At 33.2% G+C, this 23,363-nt stretch overlaps 1 non-coding gene and 1 pseudogene across 1 annotated transcript; both read left to right on the top strand.

Moving 5' to 3' along the window:
* Positions 1 to 5,423: 5,423 nt before the first annotated feature.
* Positions 5,424 to 6,289, top strand: LOC100994220 (nucleophosmin-like; annotated as a pseudogene).
* Positions 6,290 to 18,010: 11,721 nt separating this feature from the next.
* Positions 18,011 to 18,119, top strand: LOC112436954 (U6 spliceosomal RNA). Its single transcript, XR_003025617.1, has one exon. It is a non-coding gene; the product is annotated as a U6 spliceosomal RNA (small nuclear RNA).
* Positions 18,120 to 23,363: the final 5,244 nt, after the last annotated feature.

Here is a 23,363-nt window from a genome sequence, read left to right as displayed (position 1 = left end):
GATCTCATATATAGAATCCTCTAAAAACTCCACAATAAAATCTGTTTGAACTAATAAAATAATTCAATAAAGTTGCAGAATACAAAATCAGTGTGCAAAAATCAGTTGTATTTCTATACACTAATAACACTAATAGTGACTTCTCTGAGAGAGAAGGAAAACAATCTCATTGTAAACAGCATAAAATGCAATACAATATTTAGAAATATATTTAACCAAGGAAATAAAAGATCTGTACTCTAAAAACTATAAGATGTATTACCCAAATAAATCTACAGATTAAATGCAATCCCTTTCAGAATTCCCATGGCATTTTTCACAAAACAGAATAAAATAATCCTAAAATTAATTTGGAACTACAAAAAAAATCCAAATAGGAAAATTAATCTTTAGACACATAGAATAAAGCTAGGGACATCACATTTCCTGATTTGAAACTATACTTTAAAGCTATGGCACTCAAAACAATATATTACTGGCATAAAAACAGGCACATATATGAATGAAACAAAATAGAGCATTTAGAAATAAACTCACTCATAAGGTCAACTAATCATTTACAAAGGTGCTGAAAACATATAGTAGGTAAAGATAGTCACTTCAAGAAATAGTGTTTGGACAACTGGATGTCCATAAGCAAAAGAGTAAAACTGGAATCTTAGTTTACACCACACCCAAAAATCAACTAAAAATGAATTAAAGGATTGAAATCATAAAAGCCCTGGAAGACATATGGAAAAGTCTCCCTGATACTGATCTTGATACTGATTTTTTTGTATGACACCAGTAGCGCAAGGAACAAAAGCAAAATTAATCAATGGGCTTACATCAAACTCAAAAGCTACTGCACAGAAAACAGTTAATAAAATGAAAAGGCAATCTTCAGAATGGGAAGAAACTATTTGTAAACTATATATCTGATAAGAGTTAATATCAAAAATATACAAAGGACTCATACAACTGAATAGAAAAAAAAATTAAAAAAAATAAAAAAACTTATTTAAAAATAGCAAAGGACCTGAATAGACATTTCTCCAAAGGCTAACAAAAAGCCAACAGGTATACCACAGAATGAACATTTTATTTTTTGCTTAGCAAATTTATTCACTGTTGGATTTTTTTAATGGAAAAACATATCAGCTATTTCTTTTTCCCCTCATTGTTTCCTTCTGGAGTGCTTTTTTCCCGGTATTACTGAGGTATGATTGAAAAATAAAAATTGAATATATTTATGATGTATAACAATGTTTTGATATACATATACATTGCAAAATGATGAACATAATAAAGTTAATTAACATCCATCAATTCAATAATTACTATTTTGTATGTATGTGTATGTTTGGGGAGTGGGGGGTAAGAACACTTGAGATCTACTCTGTTAGCATATTTTAAGTATACAATACAGTATTAACTATAGTTATTACACTGTAGGTTAGGCCTCCAGAACTTATTCATTTTATAATTGAAAGTTTCTTTGACTCTTTGACCAACATCTTCTCTTTTCTGCCACATCCTAGGCCCTAACAGCCCAAATTCTACTCTCTGTTACTTATGCATTTAACACTTTTTTAGATTTTATGTGCAAATGATATCATGCTGTATCTCTCTTTCTATGTCTAGCTTATTTCACTTAACATAATGTTCTATGGGTTTATCCATGTTGTTGGCAAATGGCAGTATTTCCTTTCTTAAGGCTGAATAATAATGCATTGTGTTCTTTATCCATTTCATTTGTTGTGTGACACATAGCTTGTTTCTATATTTTAGCTATTGTGAATAATGTTGCAATGAACACGAGAGTGCAAATAACTCTGCAAGTATGTGATTCTTTTTCCCTTTTTGGATATATATCTAGAAGTGGAATTGCTAGATCATAGGGTAGTTCTATTCTTAATTTTTAAAGGACTTTAATACTGTTTTCCATAATGGTTGTGCATTCTCATCTACAGTAACTCATCCTTTTTGTCCAGTCTTCTCCAACTTTTTTTCTTTTTGATAATAGCCATTCTAACAGCTGTGGGGTAATATCTCAATTTGGTTTTGATTTGCATTTCTCTGATAATTAGTGATGTTGAGCACTAATCACATCACATTTTTTAATGGTGCTGGGATAACTGGCTTATTGTTTTTGTTAGCTTTGTCAAAGATCTGATGACTGTAGGTGTGCAGAATTATTTCTGGGCTCTTATTCGGTTGTATTGGTCTGTGTGCCTGTTTTTGTACCAGTACCATACTGTTTTGGTTACTGTAGCCCTGTAGTATAGTTTGAACTTGGGTAACATAATGCTTTCAGCTTATCCTTTTGGCTTAGGATTGCCTTGCCTATTTGGGCTCTTTATCTGGTTCCATATAAATTTTAAAATAGTTTTTTCTTTTTAGTTTTGTGAAGAATGTTATTGGTAGTTTGATAGGAACAGCATTGAATCTGTAATATGCTTTGGTCAGTGTGGCCATTTTATTCTTATTGATTCTGCATATCCATGAGCATGGAATGTTTCTCCATTTGTTTGTGTCATCTCTGATTTCTTTGGGCAATGTTTTGTAATTCTCACTGTAGAAATCTTTCACCTTCCTGGTGAGCTATATTCCTAGGTATTTTATTCTTTTTGTGGCTACTGTGAATGGGATTGCATTCCTGATTTGGTTCGCAGCTTGACTACTGTTGGTGTCAAGGAATGCTAGCGATTTTTGTATATTTATTCAAAAGTTCCTTTAATGAATCAGCAAACATACAACTTAAAACTGCAGTATTGTATGAAATTATTTTAGTATGTTATTCTTTTTGAGTATTTGTGCTGATGTATTTCTATTCACATATCAATATACATGGCAATTATACGTGGCATTTGCTTTCTTCACAACTTTCATTTGAATATTATAATTCAAATGTTGAAGTATTATTTAATTTATAATTTAATGCAATTGTAAGTACATGAACATATTTTCAAATTAATAAGTTTTGTAAATGTTACAAATTCAATGAAAGTACCAATCAAATAATGGATAGAAGTGTAAAAACTTGCTTGTGATATATTACAGTTTAAAATACACCTTTATGTATAATAATGGTAATACAATTACATTCTCACAGAATCATTAGTTTTGTTTTGCCCATTGTCCCTATGCTTTAGAGAAAACAACACCAGATGTCTGACACTCACTCAGTAGTGAGTGTCATTACACTACTAAACATAGCATTCAAGCCTCGAAAATGGAATCTTGAAATCCACTAGTTTTGTTGCACGTACTTGTAAGACTTAATGCAATGCATGCTACTAAAAAGTTTTCTATGCCTAAGAAATTAACTTATAAAATAAAAAGTTTAAAGACAAGCAATCATTTAAGAAAAAAGTAGATTTTTATATTTTTTTCCCAAAAATATTTGAGTATAAATTAAGGGACACTTTACTTTTAATATCTTTAGGTTTTTTAAAAAAATTGTGCTTGATATACACATAGATATGTATTATTAAAAGTAATTCTTCTGGCTATATGCTGGAATCTTAATTTCTGATACTTTATAGAAATATTTATTCATCAACAGTATTACTATGTAACATTAAATAGGTGATAACATTAGTTTATTTTAATTTTTCTTTTTACTTGCTGTCATGCTTTCTCTCCTTGTGAATACTGAAGATGTACCAATACAAATATTTGTATTTTTCTTTAATCCAGTTCAGCTAGACAATGTCTTAATCTATAGTTTTGGTTTGTTTTACCAAAATCCTACTAAGTTTTAGAAAGCAAGATTTTCTGAAATCTCAAATAGGTAAAAATGGCCAATTACTTGGTTTTAGCTTTTCTTCAGTAAATTTCATATAATACAGATAAGATTATGGATATTAAAGTAGACTAATTTTAATTAAAATATCTATACTTCTTGAAATACAAATTATATAAAGGAGAATAAGATAAAGCTCTCATTTACAATATGATGTCAGTGTATGATTTTGCATATTATATAGGCAAACATGAAATCTAAGGTATCACAACAAATTTTAAAGTAATACACGTACTTTAATTAATATGGATATATGTGGCTAAAGGACAAACACTAAAAGAAACAAAGTAATAAACGTGGTTATTTTGCTTAAAGAATAACGGAATATAGCTAGACTCTTAAATTTGTAGGTTCAAGATATGAAAGATATTTATACTATCAATGTTAATTAAGAATTTGCATTGCTTTTGATGTTCTTTAAAATTCAAAATATATAATGTAAATATCTAAAGAGTATATAATTTTAATTATCAATAGTTTACTTATTCTAAATGCTAGATATTCAAATGCCTCCCTACTTCATTCAATCTAAGCAATTAATTCTACTTTTAGCAGCATGTTTACAGAAATCCATGCTATAAAGGCACCTGCTTATAAGACAGGTGGTGCTATCTGCTTATATATGAGGGATAGGATGAAGAATAAAAGGTTGAATTTATTAAAGAACAGCAATGTACAATTTGTCCTCAAAAGTAAGTAGCCCTACATTTTTTTAAAAAAAACTGTGCTTTAGGGGAGCTCAGGGAATAATGGGTGAAATGTGTGAAATGTCAAGAATAATTAAGAAAAATGATAGTGTTAAATATCAGCAAAGGAAATACATCTTTCCTCCTACAATCTTCTCTTCCTATTTTCTTCTTTACTTTTAAATGTCATCTCTGTTCTCAAATTATTTAGGATAGTGCTTGCAAAAGGGTAATATAATTTCTAGGTAATTTGACATGTCCCCTTGATAAAATTGTTGTTTGGCTATTTCTTTATTTGTGCTTCATTTAATATGAGTCCACTATTTTGTATGACTTAAATGGGTCAAAATTTAATAAAATCATATGAAAGGTGTCAGCTTTCCAAGGGAAGTAGCTTGATTTATCTTTGGATTTTTTTAACCTCATTTCATAAAGTCTTTTTTTATAAGTGATTTACATGCAATTCTTTCATTTTATATATGCATATATATAATTATAAATTTAAATTGTAAATTTAAATTTAGACTAACACTATAATGAGATATGCCAGAGTAATTTTACATTCATTACTAGTTAATTGTACCAATCAGTTAATCCATATATTAGGGAAAGTTTTGATTTTGTTCTTTAACATAAATATTAAAACCATACATTTTAAACTTATTTTCTCTAATGAGTAATTAGAGCTGAAAGCATGTATTTAAACAGTTGAAATTCTTCTGCTTTGATGAAAAAGGACAAAACTGTTCACACATTTCTTAGAACTAATTCAGACCCTTGGAAAGAAACAATTTAAAAATCAATTTTTATAAGCTCATATAAGATTAAAATATGCGATATTAAAAACTCAATGTCCCTGATGTGATTCTGTCCTGAGCGACTGTTCTCCTGAGCAGTGGTCGTTTATCTCCATCTGCCTTCTCCCCTACCTAAGTGCGTGCCGCCACGCGATGGAAGATTCGATGGACATGGACATGTCCCCCCTGAGGCCCTAGAATTATCTTTTCAGTAGTGAACTAAAGGCCAACAAAGATGATCACTTTAAGGTGGATAATGATGAAAATGAGCACCAGTTATCTTTAAGAACGGTGAGTTTAGGGGCTGGTGCAAAGGATGAATTGCACGTTGTTGAAGCAGAGGCAATGAATTACGAAGGGATTCCAATTAAAGTAACGCTGACAACTTTGACAATGCCTGTACATCCAATGGTTTCCCTTGGGGGCTTTGAAATAACACCACCAGTGCTCTTACGGTTGAAGTTGGGTTCAGGGCCAGTGCATATTAGTGGACAGCACTTAGTAGCTGGGGAGGAAAATGCAGAGTCAGAAGATGAAGAGGAGGAGGATTTGAAACTCTTAAGTATATCTGGAAAGCCTTCTCCCCCTGGAGGTGGTAGCAAGTTTCCACAGAAAAAAGTAAAACTTGCTAGTGATGAAGATGATGATGAAGCTGATGATGATGATGATGGTGATGATTTTGATGATGAGGAAACTGAAGAAAAAGCGCCAGTGAAGAAATCTATACGAGATACTCCAGCCAAAATTCACAAAATTCAAATCAGAGTGGAAAAGACTCAAAACTGTCATCGACACCAAGATCAAAGAACAAAAATCCTACAAAAAACAGGAAAAACTCCTAAAACACCAAAAGAACCAAATGCTGTAGAGGACATTAAAGCAAAAATGCAAGCAAGTATAGAAAAAGTGGTTCCCTTCCCAAAGTGGAAGCCAAGTTCATGATTTATGTGAAGAATTGCTTCCGGATGACTGAGGAGGAGGCTGTTCAAGATCTCTGGCAGTGGAGGAAGTCTCTTTAAGAAAATAGTTCAAACAATTTGTTAAAGTTTTCCCTCTTATTTTATTTCTGTAACAGTTGATATCTGGCTGTCCTTTTTATAATGCAGAGTGAGAATTTTCCCTACCATGTTTGATAAATGTTGTCCAGATTCCACTGCCAAGGATGTGTTGTCCAAAATGCCTGTTTAGTTTTTAAAGATGGAACTCCACCCTTTGCTTAGTTTTAAGTATGTATGGAGTGGTATGATAGGACATAGTAGTAGTGGTAGTCAGACATGGAAATGGTGGGGAGACAAAAATATATATGTGAAATAAAACTCAGTATTAAAAAGAAAAACTCAATGTATTACCTTTAAAATTTAATCACCATGTCAAACAATTCAAAGAAACAACATAAATTATTTGAAAATGAAAATTTTGTCACAGATGAGAAATGAAGCCACAAGTAAATTGGCAGTAAGCAATGAAGGAAAGAAAGTGTGATGGCAGAACTATTTGTTTCAACTAGATGTTGGTTTTAACTTGCTAAAAAGTTATTGCCAGAGTCAAAAGAGATGCAAATTATTTGTAATTATTATGGGTGTATAATAGTTTTATGTAGTTATGGGGTATTTGTGAAATTTTGATACAAGCAAACAATGTGTAATAACCAAATCAGGATAATTGGAGTATCTATCACCTCAAGTATTACCATTTCTTTTATTTGTGTTAGGAACATTGTAATTCCACTCTATTAGTTATTTTAAAATATGCAATGAATTATTGTTAACCATAGTCTATTGTGCTACCAAACACTAGGTATTCATTCTATCTGACTGAATCCTGGTACCCATTAACCATCCTCTCTTTTTTCCCTGCTCTCCACACTCCTTTCCAGCCTCTGGGACCCATCATTCTTTGGGCTTAATGCACAAATCTGAATATTTGTTTAAAACTATATTTAAGTGTGGTAAGTTTTACCAACACGTGTATGCAGTGTTTATTAATTCATAAATATATGATAAATTTAGGACTTAAATAAACAAGAATAACGCCATGAAAGGTCTCCTATTTCATGGCAAGTAATTAGATTTTTTCCATGTATTTCATGACATATTTAAGAGGTTTTAGAGTATGGAGATTGTGGTAGAGGTGAAGGGTATATTTTTTTTTCTCTAGGTCACGTTTGTGACCTTGTGTGTCACAAAATTGACACACAAGTTCTAAACATGTAACTATGTGGATGAGAAATGAACAAAGCCTGAATTATATTTTTAGAGGGTGACTTAGAGAAAAATATATACATTCGTGCCCAGAGGGAGTCCATAGAGACATTTTTCTACACAGGAATGCACCACATAATGATTTTTCAGTCAACAACAGATTGTATATACTATGGTGGTCCCTAAAATTATAATGGAGCTGGAAAATTCCTATCATCTAGTGATACTGTAACAGCCATAATGTCCTAATACAATGCATCACTCATGTTTGTGATCATGCTGTTGTAAACAAACCTACTTTGATACCAGTCCTATAAAATATATAGCACATACAATTATGTACAATTCATAATGCTTGATGATAATGAGACTATGTTATTGGTTTATATATTTGCCATATTTTATGTTTTTATTTTACAGGGTATTCCTTGTACTATTTTTTTTTTAAGTCAACTTAAAACAGTCTCAGGCAGGTCCTTTGGGAGATATTCCAGAAGAAGGCATCGTTATCATAGGACATGACAGCTTCATGCATATTATTGGCCCTGAAGACTTTCCAGTGACACAAGACGTGGAATTAGAAAACAGTGACATTGATTATCTTGATACTGTGTAGTCCTAGGCTAAGATGTGTTTGTGTCTTTGTTAACAAAAAAGTTTAAAATTAAAAAGAAATAAAAATTTAGAAAGACAAAACCTTATAAAATAAGAATATAAAGAAATGAAGTATTTTAGTACAGCTGTACAATGTATTTGTGTTTTAAGTGAAGTATTGTTATAACAGAGCCAAAAAAGTTAGAGAAAAAAAAAAAGGCCAGGTGCGGTGACTCATTTATGCCTGTAATCCCAGCACTTTGGGATGCTGAGGTGGGTAGAAGACTTGAGCTCAGGAATTCAGGACTGGCCTGGGCAACATTGCTAAACCCTGTCTCTGCTAAAGAACACAAAAAAGCCAGACCCGGTGGCTCATGCCTGTAATCGCAGCACTTTGGGAGGCTGAGGCTGGCAGATCACTTGTGGTCAGGAGTTTGAGTCCAGCCTGGCCAACATGGTGAAACCCTATCTCCACTAAGCATAGAAAAACTATCCAGGCACGGTGACACATGCCTGCAATCCCAGCTACTGGGGAGGCTGAGACAGGAGAATCACTTGAACTTGTGAGGTGGAGGTTGCAGTGAGCTGAGACCACACCACTGCACTCCAGCCTGGGCAACAGAGTGAGACTTTTGACAGAGCAAGACTCCATCTCAAAAATAAATAAATAAATAAATATAAAAAACACAAACATTAGCCAGGCGTGGTGTTGCATGCCTGTCCCAGCTACTTGGGAGGCTGAGACAGGAGGATCGCTTGAAACTGGGAGGTGGAGGTTGCAGTGAGCCATGATCATGCCACTGCATTCCAGCCTGGACAACAGGATGAGACTCTGTCACCAAAAAATAAATAAATAAATAAATAAAGTTACAGAAAACAAGTTTATAAAGAAAAATTAAAGTAAGCTAAGGTTAATTTACTATTGGAGAAGGAAATTTAAAAAAATAAATTTAGTGTAGGCGAAATGAAGTAGTGTATAGCAATGTTCTAGGCCTTCACCTTCACTCCCCACTCACTCACTGACTCACCTAGAGCAGCTTGTAGTCCTGCAAGCTCCATTCATGGTAGGTGTCCTATAAAGTAGGACCATTTTGTATCTTTTGTATTGTATTTTTATTGTATCTTTTCTATGTTTATACATATTTAGATACACAAACACAAATTGTATTATAATTGCTTCAATATTCCATGCAGTACATGTGGAACAGGTTTGTAGGCTAAGAGCAATGGGTTGTACAATATAGCCTAGATCAGTGACAGACTATACCATCTAGGATTGTGTAAGTGCACTCTATGATGTGTGCACAATGACAAAATCACCTAAGGATGCATCCCTCAGAATGTATCCCCATCATTAAGCGACAAATGACTGTATTTGTCTTGTCGCTAATTGGACTGATAAAAAAATTAAGGAATTAATGGAAGAGAAAAAAATAACTAATATTCATTTCTTTTAAATGATAGTATTAAGAAATAGTACCTCAGGCAGAGAATGATGATATCATTATCTTTAAGCCTTCATGGTTGCAGGTTTATGTGCCCCTTCAATTTTGTAAAAATGCATAAATATGATCATATCATACAAGATGAGTTTCTTTTAATTGTAGTTTTATCTTTATATTTTTATTTGACTCTCCCATTTCTCACTCTCCTCTCAAGCAAATCATCACTTTCCCTACACCTGTCCCTTAACCTATCTTAACAATTTTCAAAATGTAAATATGCATATACACACATAAGCATACAAAGATGGATGCTCATCTACATATACAAGGTTCATTTTATGTCATTGTTTTTAAAAAATGAGAAGTATGCACACTATTCTGAATCCTACTTTTTCTCTCTTAGTAACACCTTTGGAATCCTTCCAAGTCAATTCTAAAACCTTTTAGTCATGGTTTTAAGGGGTCCATTATCTCTCTATGGCTGCCTTTTGCGAAATGTATCATACTTTTAAAAACATACATTCCTCCATTGATTAGCATTGACATTATTTTCTATTATTCCACATTACTAGGGTGGCTGTATGTATTTGTGTGTACATGCTAGCCTAATTTTACAGTGGAAGTTGCGTTTTTTTACTCTCAAAATATCCCACTGCCTAACTCTGTTGCTGGGGAGATGTAGTAGTGTTTTGAAAGGTAAAGAAAATAAAACTAGCTAGGAGCTTTAAAATCTGAAGATGGGCATGGCAGAGAAGCCTCTGAGTTTTCTTTTTACTACTATATCATAGAATAAATGCTGGAGAAGCCAGTAACCTGGAACAATAATAGCTACAGACACACTCATACACACACACACACACACACACACACAAACACACACACAAACAGCCAACTAAACATAAGTCTACTCTTTCCAGCCAAAAGAACAGAAAACGGGTAATCTAACGAGATACAAAACCTTTAGACCATAATTGCTTTCCAGCAGCCAAAGCCCACAGAAATAACAGTGGTCCTACACTCAATTTCACCACAAAATGTCAAGTGTTGAGGCTAGATTTCCAGCCATGCCACATTTCAAGGAGACACTCAACCACTCCTCGCCCTACCTCCCAAACCAAGGCGTTATCTGAGAAAATCAAGTAGGGAGTCAGGACTATCATCCAAATGTGTAATGAAGCCCCCTACTATGGAGTCAGTGGAGACCACATGGGAAATAGTAACAAGGTGTCTTCCAGGCAGGGAGGTATCAGTGAAGTCTTCATGGAGAGGAGTACTCACACTGTGCCAGAAATAATGAAAAGTCCATCACTTATAATGTCAACAGAAGCTGAGTAGGGAACCAGGAATTCCACCTGTCCTCAGCATTAAAAAAGCACTACCCTCTACCTGCTACCAATGTGCTATCAAAAGAAGGCAGCTAAAATTAAAATTTTACTTAAGATCCAGAGTCTCATAACACAGTACCACCTTTCACTTCCCCCATCCCCTGCTCTGCTGCCAAAAAAAAAATTAACAGTGACACTTGGACCTTTGGGACTACAACCAAAAAAAAAAAAAAAAAAACCAACTTCTGTGTCATCCCAGTTCTTAAAGGAGAGGAGAAAAAGAGCAGGGACAATAAAGCATAGGAAGAAATCACAGCTAAAAATTTCACACATTTGAAATAGACATAGACCTATAGTTTCAAAAATCAGAACAAAACCCAAACAGAATAAACCTAAAGAAATCCACACCAACGCACTTATTAGTCAAACTTCTGAAAACTAAAAACAAAGAAAAAATCGTGAAAGTAGCAAGGGAGAAATGACAGCTTACCTTTAGTGGAAAAAAATAAGTTAAATTACAGAGGATTTCTCATCAGAAACCATGGAGGCTAGAAGGAAATGGCATGACATTTTTTAAATGATGAAAGGAAATAACTGTCAACCCAGATCCTATATGCAGCGAAAATATCTTTCAGGAATAAAGAGAAAATCAAGAAATTCTAAGATAAAGAAAACCATAATTCAACACACATTCATGATAAAACTCAGTGAACTATAGAGGATAACTTTTCCAAATTAATGAAAAGCACCTACAAAAACATACAGCTAAGATTATTCTTTTTTTTCTTTTTTTAATTATACTTTAAGTTCTAGGGTACATGTGCACAACGTACAGGTTTGTTACATATGTATACATGTGCCATGTTGGTGTGCTGCACCCATTAACTCATCATTTAACATTAGGTATATCTCCTAATGCTATCCCTCTCCTCTCCCCCACCCCACGGCAGGCCCTGGTGCGTGATGTTCCCCACCCTGTGACCAAGTGTTCTCATTGTTCAATTCCCACCTATGAGTGAGAACATGTGGTGCTTGGTTTTCTGTCCTTGTGATAGTTTGCTCGCAATGATGGTTTCCAGCTTCATCCATGTCCCTACAAAGGACATGAACTCACCCTTTTTTATGGCTGCATAGTATTTCATGGCATATATGTGCCACATTTTCTTAATCCAGTCTATCATTGATGGACATTTGGCTTGGTTCCAAGTGTTTGCTATTGTGAATAGTGCCACATTAAACATACGTGTGCATGTGTCTTTATAACAGCATGATTTATAATCCTTTGGGTATATACCCGGTAATGGGATGGCTGGGTCAAAAGGTATTTCTAATTCTAGATCCTTGAGGAATCGTCACACTGTCTTCCACAATGGTTGAACTAGTTTATAGTCCCACCAACAGTGTAAAAGTGTTCCTGTTTCTCCACATCCTCTCCAGCACCTGTTCTTTCCTGACTTTTTAATGATTGCCATTCTAACTGTTGTGAGATGGTATCTCATTGTGGTTTTGATTTGCATTTCTCTGATGGCCGGTGATGATGAGCATTTTTTCATGTGTCTGTTGGCTGCATAAATGTCTTCTTTTGAGAAGTGTCTATTCATATCCTTTGCCCACTTTTTTATGGGGTTGTTTGAATTTTTCTTGTAAATTTGTTTAATTCTGGATATTAGCCCTTCGTCAGATGGGAAGATTGTAAAAATTTTCTCCCATTGTGTAGGTTGCCTGTTCACTCTGATGATAGAGTTTCTTTTGCTGTGCAGAAGCTCTTTAGTTTAATTAGATCCCATTTAATACCACACATCTACAACCATCTGATCTTTGAAAAACCTGACAAAAACAAGAAATGGGGAAAGGATTCCCTATTTAATAAATGGTGCTGGGAAAACTGGCTAAGATTATTCTTAATGGTGAAAAACTGAATGCTTTCTCCCTAAGACAGGGAGCAAGGCAGGATGAACCCGAAAATGGACCAGACAAATAGGCCAAAGCAATTTAATGGAGAAAGGAAAATCTTTTCAAAAATTGATGCTACAGCAATTGAATATCCAAGCGTAACAATAATAATAGCAACAACCTCAACCTAATTTTTACAATTTATACAAAAATTAACTCAAAATTGACCACAAACAGAAATATGTCTTTTGCGGCAACATGGATGGAGTTGGAGTCCATTATCCTAAGTGAACTAACACAGGAACAAAAAACAAAAAAACGAATACCACATGTTCTCACTTATAAGTGGGAGCTAAACATTGAGTACATATGGACACAGGGGGATACTACAGACACTGGGATCTACTTGAGGGTTGAGGATGGGAGGAGAGGGACAATCAAAAAAACTACCTATCAGATACTATGCTTATTACCTGGGAGATGAAATAATCTGTACACCAAACCCCCATGACACATAATTTACCTGTATAACAAACCTGCACATGTATCCATGAACGTAAAATTAAAATTAAAAAACTAAAATTGGATACTGGTAGAAAGAAATAAAATTTTAAAATTATATCTATTAGGAATAAATAGAAGAGCATTTTTAGGATCTAAAGTCAGGCAATGCTGTTAGACATCATGTCAAAAACATGATTCATAAAAAGAAAAAAATGGCAAATTGAACATCAAAATTATAAACTCTGCTCTGCAAAATCCCTCTTCATAAAATGAAAAGACTACCTAGAGACATAGAAACCACATGGCCAACAAAAGACTAGTATCTAGTATATATTTTACAAATTCTTACTATGCAAAACTTTAGTTAGAAAATGAGAAAAAACATGAACAGATATTATAGAAGTGGATATTCTGACAAGCACAGGTAATGGTCTTCAATATCATTAATCATTAGAAAATTGCAAATTAAAACCAAAATTTAATATCACAACACACCTACCTAAACAGATAAAGTAAAAAACAACGACAATACTAAATGCCAGCATCTATATGGAGACACTGATCACGCAGGTATTGCTGATGGGAATGTAAAATGTTATAATTATTGTGGGAAACAGTTTGACATTAAACATGCAACTACCATGTAATACAGCATTTGTACTCCTGAGCATTTATCCCAAAGAAATGAAGGCTTATATTTACCTAAACACTTGTACCTGAGTGCTTATAGAAGCTTCATTTATGACAAAGGTAGTTCAAAAACTAGCAACAACCCAAATGTCTTTCCAATAAACTGTGGTACATCCATATCACGGAATACTACTCAGCTTTAAAAGGAATTAGTGATACGACAACTTGCATGGATCTTCAGAGAATTATGCTGACAGAAGAAAAAATCAACCCCAAAAGTTTAACAACTATACGATTCCATGAATATAAAATATTTTAGGCCGGGTGTGGTGGCTCATGCCTGTAATCCCAGCACTTTGGCAGGCCGAGGCGGGCGGATCACGAGGTCAAGAGATTGAGACCATCCTGGCCAACATGGTGAAACCCCGTCTCTACTAAAAATACAAAAATTAGCTGGGTGTGGTGGCACATGCCTGTAGTCCCAGCTACGCGGGAGGCTGAGGCAGGAGAATGGCTTGAACCCGGGAGGCAGAGGTTGCAGTGAGCTGAGATCGCACCACTGCACACCAGCCTAGGCTACAAGGGGAAAACTCCACCTCAAAAAAGAAAAAAAGAAAGAAAAAAATTTAAATGGCAAAGTTATAAAAATTGGAAACCAATTACAGTAGCTAGGGGTCAAACAAGGTGTGTGGATGGGAGTTAAGCAGGTGTGACTAAGAAACTACAACATATCTGATCTTTCTGGTGAAGGAAATGTTCTGTATCTTTGTTGTTTCTATGTTAGTATCATGGTTGTAATCTTGTATTATGCTTATGAAAGAAGTTACCATGGAGGAAATGGGGTAAAGAGTACAAAGGACCTTTGTACATTTTTCACAAGTGTGCGTGAATCAACATTTGTATGAAATAAAACACTTAACTAAAAAAAAAATCAATACTTGGTTTTGATACATATCAAGGGAAAAAAATATATTAATAAGAGGCCAGGCAAGCTGGCTCATGCCTGTAATCCCAACAATTTGGGAGGCCGAATCAGGCAGATGGCTTGAGTCTAGGAGTTCAAGACCAGTCTGGCCAACATGGCAAAAAATACAAAAATTAGTCAGGTGTGGTGTTACATACCTGTAATCCCAGCTACTTGGGAGGCTGAGGCAAGAGAACCACTTGAACTCAGGGGGCAGAGGTCGCAGTGAGCCAAGATTGCACCAGTACACTCCAGCCTGGGCAACAGAGCCAGAACCTGTCTCAAAAAAAAAAAAAAAAGAAAAGACTAGTTTCTCTGTGTGGATGGTCACTCAGTCATATTCTTATACTACTTCTAAACTATTTTGTAAAGAGAGGCCTTGTCTGTTATTTCCATGATGTAGATTTCTACAGTGGGATCAGTAAATTAAACTTGTTATATTTTAATTGATTTTAATAAATTTCTTTCCAACACTCAGTTTCCCTGTAGCAATGTATAAATATACCCCCTACCATCTCCAAACTATGCAAAATAAAGTTTGTTATTCATTCTTATAATCTGCTAATCTGACTGTTTTCTTGTCTAAATGTTTTAAATTTTCTATTCTTATGTTTGATGGCCAGATGGATTGCCTTTCTGTATCTTAGTCATAGCGCTGCCCATTCTATGTTTAATTTTGTCTTCTCTTTTATTAACTTGTAAGTGCTTTCTGTATATTATAGATTTTGTCCTCTTTGCATGAATATGTACTATATGTAATTTTTTAATCCAAGTTTATTACTCACATACTGCTTTTGTTCATACTTTTACCAAACTAAAGTTGAAATTTGTACACAATAAATATTTTTTTCTTCTTATTTTACAGTTTTTAGGCTTCAAGTTTTGGATAAGAGGGCTTCCTTCTTACACCACCCCCAAACAACCACTCATAGATTTATTAAAATATTTATGTTATACATTTAAAATTGTATTTTAAAAACTATATATATAGATAGGTAAAATTTTACCTTTTTCTAGGTAAATATTAAGTTGTGCAAAAAAATCACTAAATAAATCACATATTATTTTCTCATTGTATTGAAATGCCTTGTTTGTAGTATCTTATTTTAGTACTATAATTAACTTCTGAATTTTCTGTTCTGATAATCTATTCATATAACAAATTCATATTTATTTGATTACATTTCCAAACATTCTGGTATCTTGCAAATCAAGTCTTCTCTCCATTGGTTTTTAACTTTTTTAACTCTCATTCTCTTTCAATTTCACAATAAATAAGTTACATTAATTCTATATGAACTTGAATTCAATTCATACAATTATGTAAGTACCTCTAAAATTAACATTTCAAGAACTGGTAAATTTGGACTTTTTTTTTTTTTTTGCTCAAATAATATTTTTTTCTGGAAACATTAAAAAAAGAGGTTTCTGCCCCTAGTGTTACACAAGTATCTCCTTTCAAACCAATCATCCTGTAGATAACATCTAAACTCCAGACAAACAAACAGCTGTCTAAGGGCACTGGACAGCAACCAAGGGAAGGCAGATACTGGAAGGAAGTTGAAACCTTGAAGAAGGAAAACATCACTGGATATATTTTTGTGTGGTTTTTATTTTTTTTAATGGCTTTTAGTCTTAAACTACAACCCAGAATATGTCATGTGGGTGGCTAAAACTTGGATATAAAATCAGCGGTCTTACTTTTGGAGTACTAGAGAACAAAGTTGAGGCAATTGTAGACACTGAAACATAAGAGAGAAATGCCAGATAGGAGGTAAACAGAGAGGGGCACTCCAAATTCTGAGCATAAATTCAGTCCATCCCTGAGATTATGAATCAGTCACACATGTTTATGGCAGTTTCAAGCAACCCAGATAAAGCTAAGGCCAATTAACAAAACAGATTTTTGCTGCCACTCACTTCACAAGGGTCAAGAGTTTGCAATTTGAGTTCTGTCAATTGTATCTGGATTTTGTTTATGATATTTTGGAGAGTCATCAGATTCTGTTATGTTCCTCCAAACAGCACCCCAGTGTGTGTGTGTGTGTGTGTGTGTTTGTCTTTTTCTCCTCTTTCACACACACTCCTTGGAGAAACATTACAGAATTTTGAGTGCCATTTATGTACCTAAATATAATTTTATAAACTATTTTTCCTTTGACTTTGTGTTTACTTTATTACTTGAAATTATTTAGCTTTGCCATTGATAATATACTGGTATCAATATTACGTCCTTGTCTTTAAGATAATTCTTCCTGTAATAGAAGTGTATTACCTGTTTTTAATATATATTTCATAATTACCTAACCATATTATGAAATATTTTATTGCTTTATTTTAAAAAAACTTTGTCTGCTGAGTTTTGTAGTTATATGATTCTAATATTAGCATAAATGATTATTTTGTTAATGTATGCATGAGATTGTTTTTTAGCCTTTCTGAAGTTGTTATAATACTGACGAACCTGTTTACTGTTATTGTGACTAGAGGCAAACTTCAAACGTTTCTGATTGTAACAGATCATTTTATTGTTTTGCTTTTTACAATAAATATTTTTTACTCTTATGGAAGATAATCTTCTATTCCTATTTTTCATAGTTCATTCATTGAGAAAGCTTATCTTTGTCAAATTGCATTATTGAGTTTATTATCATATGAATTTTCATCTTTAATTGTTGGAGAGAGAAATAGATAAATAGATAGATTTCTGATAGGTAACCAAATTATACTCAGATAATAAATTCTGCTTGATAGTAGTATATTACATGCTGTCTTGTGTTACCTGTACAGGTTTCTTAATAATCAGGAAATTGTACTCATTTCGGTTCATTTTTATTGACTTTATTGAGGTACAATTTACCTAAAATAAAATTCACACATATTGTGTGTAACAGTTCAGTGGGCTTGAAAAAATTTATTTACCAGGGTTATATCAAGTTATAATACTTTTCCATCAACAGATTAAGTTTTCATTTACATTTTGGTAGTAAATCTTCATCCCCAATCTCTACTTCAAACACCATTGACTGGATTTCTACCATAGTTAAGTAAATCTACTTACAGAAATTCAGAAAAGATAATCCGGCCAGGCTTGGTGGCTCACGCCTGTAATCCCAACACTTTGGGAGGCCAAGGTGGGCAGATCACCTGAGGTCAGGAGTTCGAGACCAGCCTGGCCAACATGGTGTTCTCGCTTCGGCAGCACATATACTAAAATTGGAATGATACAGAGAAGATTAGCATGGCCCCTGCGCAAGGATGACACGCAAATTCATGAAGCGTTCCATATTTTTTATCCAGAATCTACAATGAACTCAAACAAATTTACAAGAAAAAAACAAACAACCCCATCAAAAAGTGGGCGAAGGACATGAACAGACACTTCTCAAAAGAAGACATTTATGCAGCCAAAAAATACATGAAAAAATGCTCATCATCACTGGACATCAGAGAAATGCAAATCAAAACCACTATGAGATATCATCTCACACCAGTTAGAATGGCAATCATTAAAAAGTCAGGAAACAGCAGGTGCTGGAGAGGATGTGGAGAAATAGGAACACTCTTACACTGTTGGTGGGACTGTAAACTAGTTCAACCATTGTGGAAGTCAGTGTGGCGATTCCTCAGGGATCTAGAACTGGAAATACCATTTGACCTAGCCATCCCGTTACTGGGTATATACCCAAATGACTATAAATCATGCTGCTATAAAGACATATGCACACATATGTTTATTGCGGCATTATTCACAATAGCAAAGACTTGGAACCAACCCAAATGTCCAACAATGATAGACTGGATTAAGAAAATGTGGCACATATACACCATGGAATACTATGCAGCCATAAAAAATGATGAGTTCATGTTCTTTGTAGGGACATGGATGAAATTGGAAACCATCATTCTCAGTAAACTATCGCAAGAACAAAAAACCAAACACCGCATATTCTCACTCATAGGTGGGAATTGAACAATGAGATCACATGGACACAGGAAGGGGAATATCACACTCTGGGGACTGTGGTGGGGTGGGGGGAGGGTGGAGGGATAGCATTGGGAGATATACCTAATGCTAGATGACGAGTTAGTGGGTGCAGCGCACCAGCATGGCACATGTATACATATGTAACTAACCTGCACATTGTGCACATGTACCCTAAAACTTAAAGTATAATAATAAAAAAAAGATAATCCTACCAAAATAAAATCTTGGTAGATTTTACACAGCGTATTCCTTTTGGAATTCAGACACTTAGTTTTGTGTATCAGTAGTTCATTTTTTTTATTCATGGCTTATTAGCATCCCTCAATATTAATATACCATGGCTTATGTATTCCTTTGTTATTTTTGTTATTTAGGTTGTTTCCAGTTTCAACTGTTAAATATAAAACTTATAAATAATTATGCATAGGTATAGTTTGGCCAAATGTTTTCATTTTAAAAATTAATCCTAGGAGTGCAATTGCTGGGTCCTATCTGCCAAACTGTTTCCCAAAGTACTCATGTCATTGTCTACTTACTTTTACATTGGCGAGAGTTCCAGTTGCTCCACATGCAAGCAAACAATTATCATCAGAATTTTTAATTTTTGTGGTCTAATGAATGAAGATGATATTTTATTGCTTTTTAATTTGCATTTCCCTTATATAATTTATATTACACATTCATTCATTTGGTTACTGAACATTTATTTGTAATGTATTTTTTGTAGTTATCAGTTCAAGTCTTTCATTCATTCCTAGTTTTTTTTTAATTTACTGATATTTAGCCATAAAAATGTTTCATGTACTCTGGACACAAGTCCTTTAACAGATATATGTATGGAGAAGGTTTATCACTGGCTGTGACTTGTCTTTTCATTTTTTTAAAAATTGTATCTTTTGAAAAGCAGGTGGTTTGAATGTTTATGTTAGTTCAGTTTATCATTTTAAAATGTTAATGTTGTATTCCGTCTAAATAATCTTTGTCTGCCATATGTGGTGAAGATTTCTTCCTCTATTTTCTTCTAGAAATTATAGCATTTTTCCTGAAGTATGGGTTGAGGTACATTTTCTTAACCATATGATCCAGTTGTTTCATTTAAATGTTTTTATAAAGATTTTTCTATCTTCATGGAATTCTATTGGCATCTTTTACATACATCTATTATGTTTTGGTTTATTTTTAATTATGTTGGATTACAGTCAAAGAGAAACACCTTAGAATACTAGATGACTCTTTCACTATTTTTCTCTCTTTTAATTTTGTTGCATTTTTTATAACTATCTAATTGACTTATCATAAATCTCCCATGGGTTTTTGATGAAGTTGATTATTCTGTTCAAGTAATTTCTCCATAAGAAAGTAACTAGAGGAAACAATCAGTTAACTATATTGTCAAATCCTTCCATTTCTTTTCTTTTTGTGTACAGTATTTCTTAAATTCTTAGAAAAATGTATCAAAATCTTGCATTTATAAAATTTTTATTTTAGATATTTAGCATCTATGTTTTTCTACATATATTATATTATGTGTTCTAATATCCTCAAAATCTACATCTCTTATCACAACATATTATTATTTATACTATTTGATAATTTTAACTTTAATTTCACTCTGATATTGATTTCACAATTATTTTTTGTATTCACATATCTTTTAATTTCTTCATTTATATATTTTAAAACATTGTCAATTATGTCTGATGTAGCACTTAACTATCTTATTTTGCTATATTATTTAGGATAGCTAACACTGTATTTCCATCTATTATACATAGGTAAAAGTAGGGGACAATTTCTTACATAATTTTGTCTTCCAGAGCTACAAGATATGTCTATATGCCTCCTCTTATTTTTAGGAACTTGCCCCCTTCTGTCAAATTTAAATTGTCCTCTGCCTTAAAATTACAGTCAACATAAAATATACTGAAATACATGACTAGATCCTTATGGTAGTGACTCAGTTCTTTCAACTCACCAGTTAATTTGAGATGGAATCCAAGCATTCGCTATGACAATATTTTTCACATTTTATTAATTAATTGTTAATTAATGCTCTTAATCTGTGGAAAATGTTAAATAAATAAATGTTAAATCAAAGTCTCTGACAACTTATGTGGAAAGTAAAACTTCAAAATTTTTGAATTTATACACTGTCAGACAAACTGCAATATCACCAGAGACTTCTTCAGTCATATTCAGAAGCTCAAAAGATTTTCAAGGTTTTTGGTTCTCTAAATAGGGTTGACATCAAGTTGCAATAATACTGAATGTTCACATGCTTTTGAATACATCACAGGAAAGAATCCATACCCTGATTACTAAATGCTTAATTTTAATACTTATCTTGTCCTTCTTTAAATGTCTTCTTTCTTCAGAATTGAAAGTGTCTCAAAAAGTCATTTGGGTTTTTAAATAATGCTAGATGAATAAAAGCTTTCTTCAAAAGGTTAAAAGAACCCATAACTTCTCAAGTTGAGAAAACACAGATGATCCCTTTTGGTAATTGTTAAAGGTCATATTTTAACCTAGTGCCTCAAACTGATAATAGGGAACAGCAATAAGACTATAGCTGAAGGTCATAACATCACACGGAACTCAAAGTACATTACAATAAAATCAATTAAATGTGATATTTTTCTTTGGAAATTATTGGGTTTAACCAAGTTGAAACCTCCATGCTTGATATGAGTGTTTTGAAGGAGATATGTAGCTGACAGTATTGTGGCAATTACAGTAAAGAAGAGAAAGAAGTTTGGTGGATTATAATATTATTCAGTCATTTTTGTATTTATATAATTTATTTAGTTTATATGGAATAAAAGTAGTTTTTATATTTTTGAATTTTAAAAGAATATCTTGATCAGTTTTTTATTTTAAAAATTTTTTATAGTTTTTTTTCTTTCTTCCATAACATTTGCTTCCTGCCAGATACAATATCTGATTAACTGCTCTGGCAAAAGCTCTCCAAAGTGCAAATAAAAAAATTCCAAACTCCAATTATGATGCGGCTTTTCTCTTGGCACATATGTTCTAGTGTTTGACAGCACAGTAGGGTGACTATAGTTAACAGTCATTTCTTTTCAAAATAGCTAAAACAGAAGATTTGAAATGTTCCCAACACAAAGATATAATGAATATATGAGGTTATTTGATGATTACACATTGTATACGTGTACCAAAATAGCACATGTACCCCACAAATATGTAAAATTACTAATCATCAATAAAAAATAAAATTAAAAAACATACAATAAAAATTAAAAACATAATATTCAACTAAACTCAACCCCAAAATGAAGAATTGTGTTAAAGTTGTAACATTTTATGTTCTTAATACAGAATTTATTATTAATTTTGATACCAAAGAAAAGGTTACAAGTGGAAAAGTAATAGTGAAATAGATATTTTCTCAAAATACTTGATAATTTGTTGTATCTACAGCAGAAGAGTCTAATAATTTTACTGGCTTATAATTATTCTTTATGTATCCCGTGAGACAGGCATTTTTATGAGAACATGTGATGATGTCAAACTAGGGCTTTGTTGTCAAAGTTTACCATATAAATTGGAAATAGATAAGGACTAACACATATCTTCTTGGCTTTCCTTACCTAGCTTGCCATATTTTAGTCTATAATATACTTCAAAAACTAGCTTCAGAGGCCCTAAAAGTGTCTTAAAATAATTGTCAAAGAATAGGTGCAGAATGGCTTGTAGCAAATGATTTGAAAATGAAATGGGGGGAAAAGAGACATAATGACATGATATTATCCAAAATATAAGAGAGAAAAATAAGAGAGCAATGCAAATAAGATGAAATTAATTACTTTCTAGTCCTCAAGTCTTAGCTAAAAAGCAGATCTTTAGTAATACAATTGTTACTAAAGGAAAGGCAAGGGGAAACTTTTTATGGGAATTTTTTTTCTATTTTAGTGCTAACATGAAGAAATCCACGTCGTAGTCTCCAAATTATAGGATAGCATGTGGTCAGCAATCATTTCTGGGGAAGGGAGAGAATAAACAAATACTTTCCATTATGTGTTAGAAACATCCCTGGATACTTAAAAAGTTTTCAAGTTTTACTGACTGAGTGCTTATTTCATAGAATTTTATTTAAATTATAGTATTTTCTTCTCACAAAATCCCAGGTCAGAAGAAATTGAGACTAACAGGAGTCAATATTTCAAAGTTTATATAGCTAATAAATATAAGAATAATTACTCAACCCAGTTATATATTTTTAAAACTTTTCATTGTGGAGTTGCAAGGACCAAATGCCAGGAGCTTACTTTTGAAGCAGGAAGGAAACCCTCAGAGCAAAAGTTAGTGCCTGCAATTATATGCTGATTGTTTCTGTCTCTTCTAATGGCTCAATCAACACCATTTCTCCTGTTTTAACCTGTGCGCAGATATGACCTTGTGGGTTGAAATTGGGAGTTCATTAAAAAAAATTATTGGTAGAGGGAAGTTACTATGACCTAAATATATCATGGTCAAAATGTATAATTGTGAGGCAGATTTGATACACCACATTTTTTATCTTGCTTGT

Source organism: Pan paniscus, chromosome 14 (assembly GCF_029289425.2).
Source record: "Pan paniscus chromosome 14, NHGRI_mPanPan1-v2.0_pri, whole genome shotgun sequence".
Classification (NCBI taxonomy): domain Eukaryota; kingdom Metazoa; phylum Chordata; class Mammalia; order Primates; family Hominidae; genus Pan; species Pan paniscus.
This window is presented reverse-complemented; position numbering and strand designations above follow the sequence as displayed.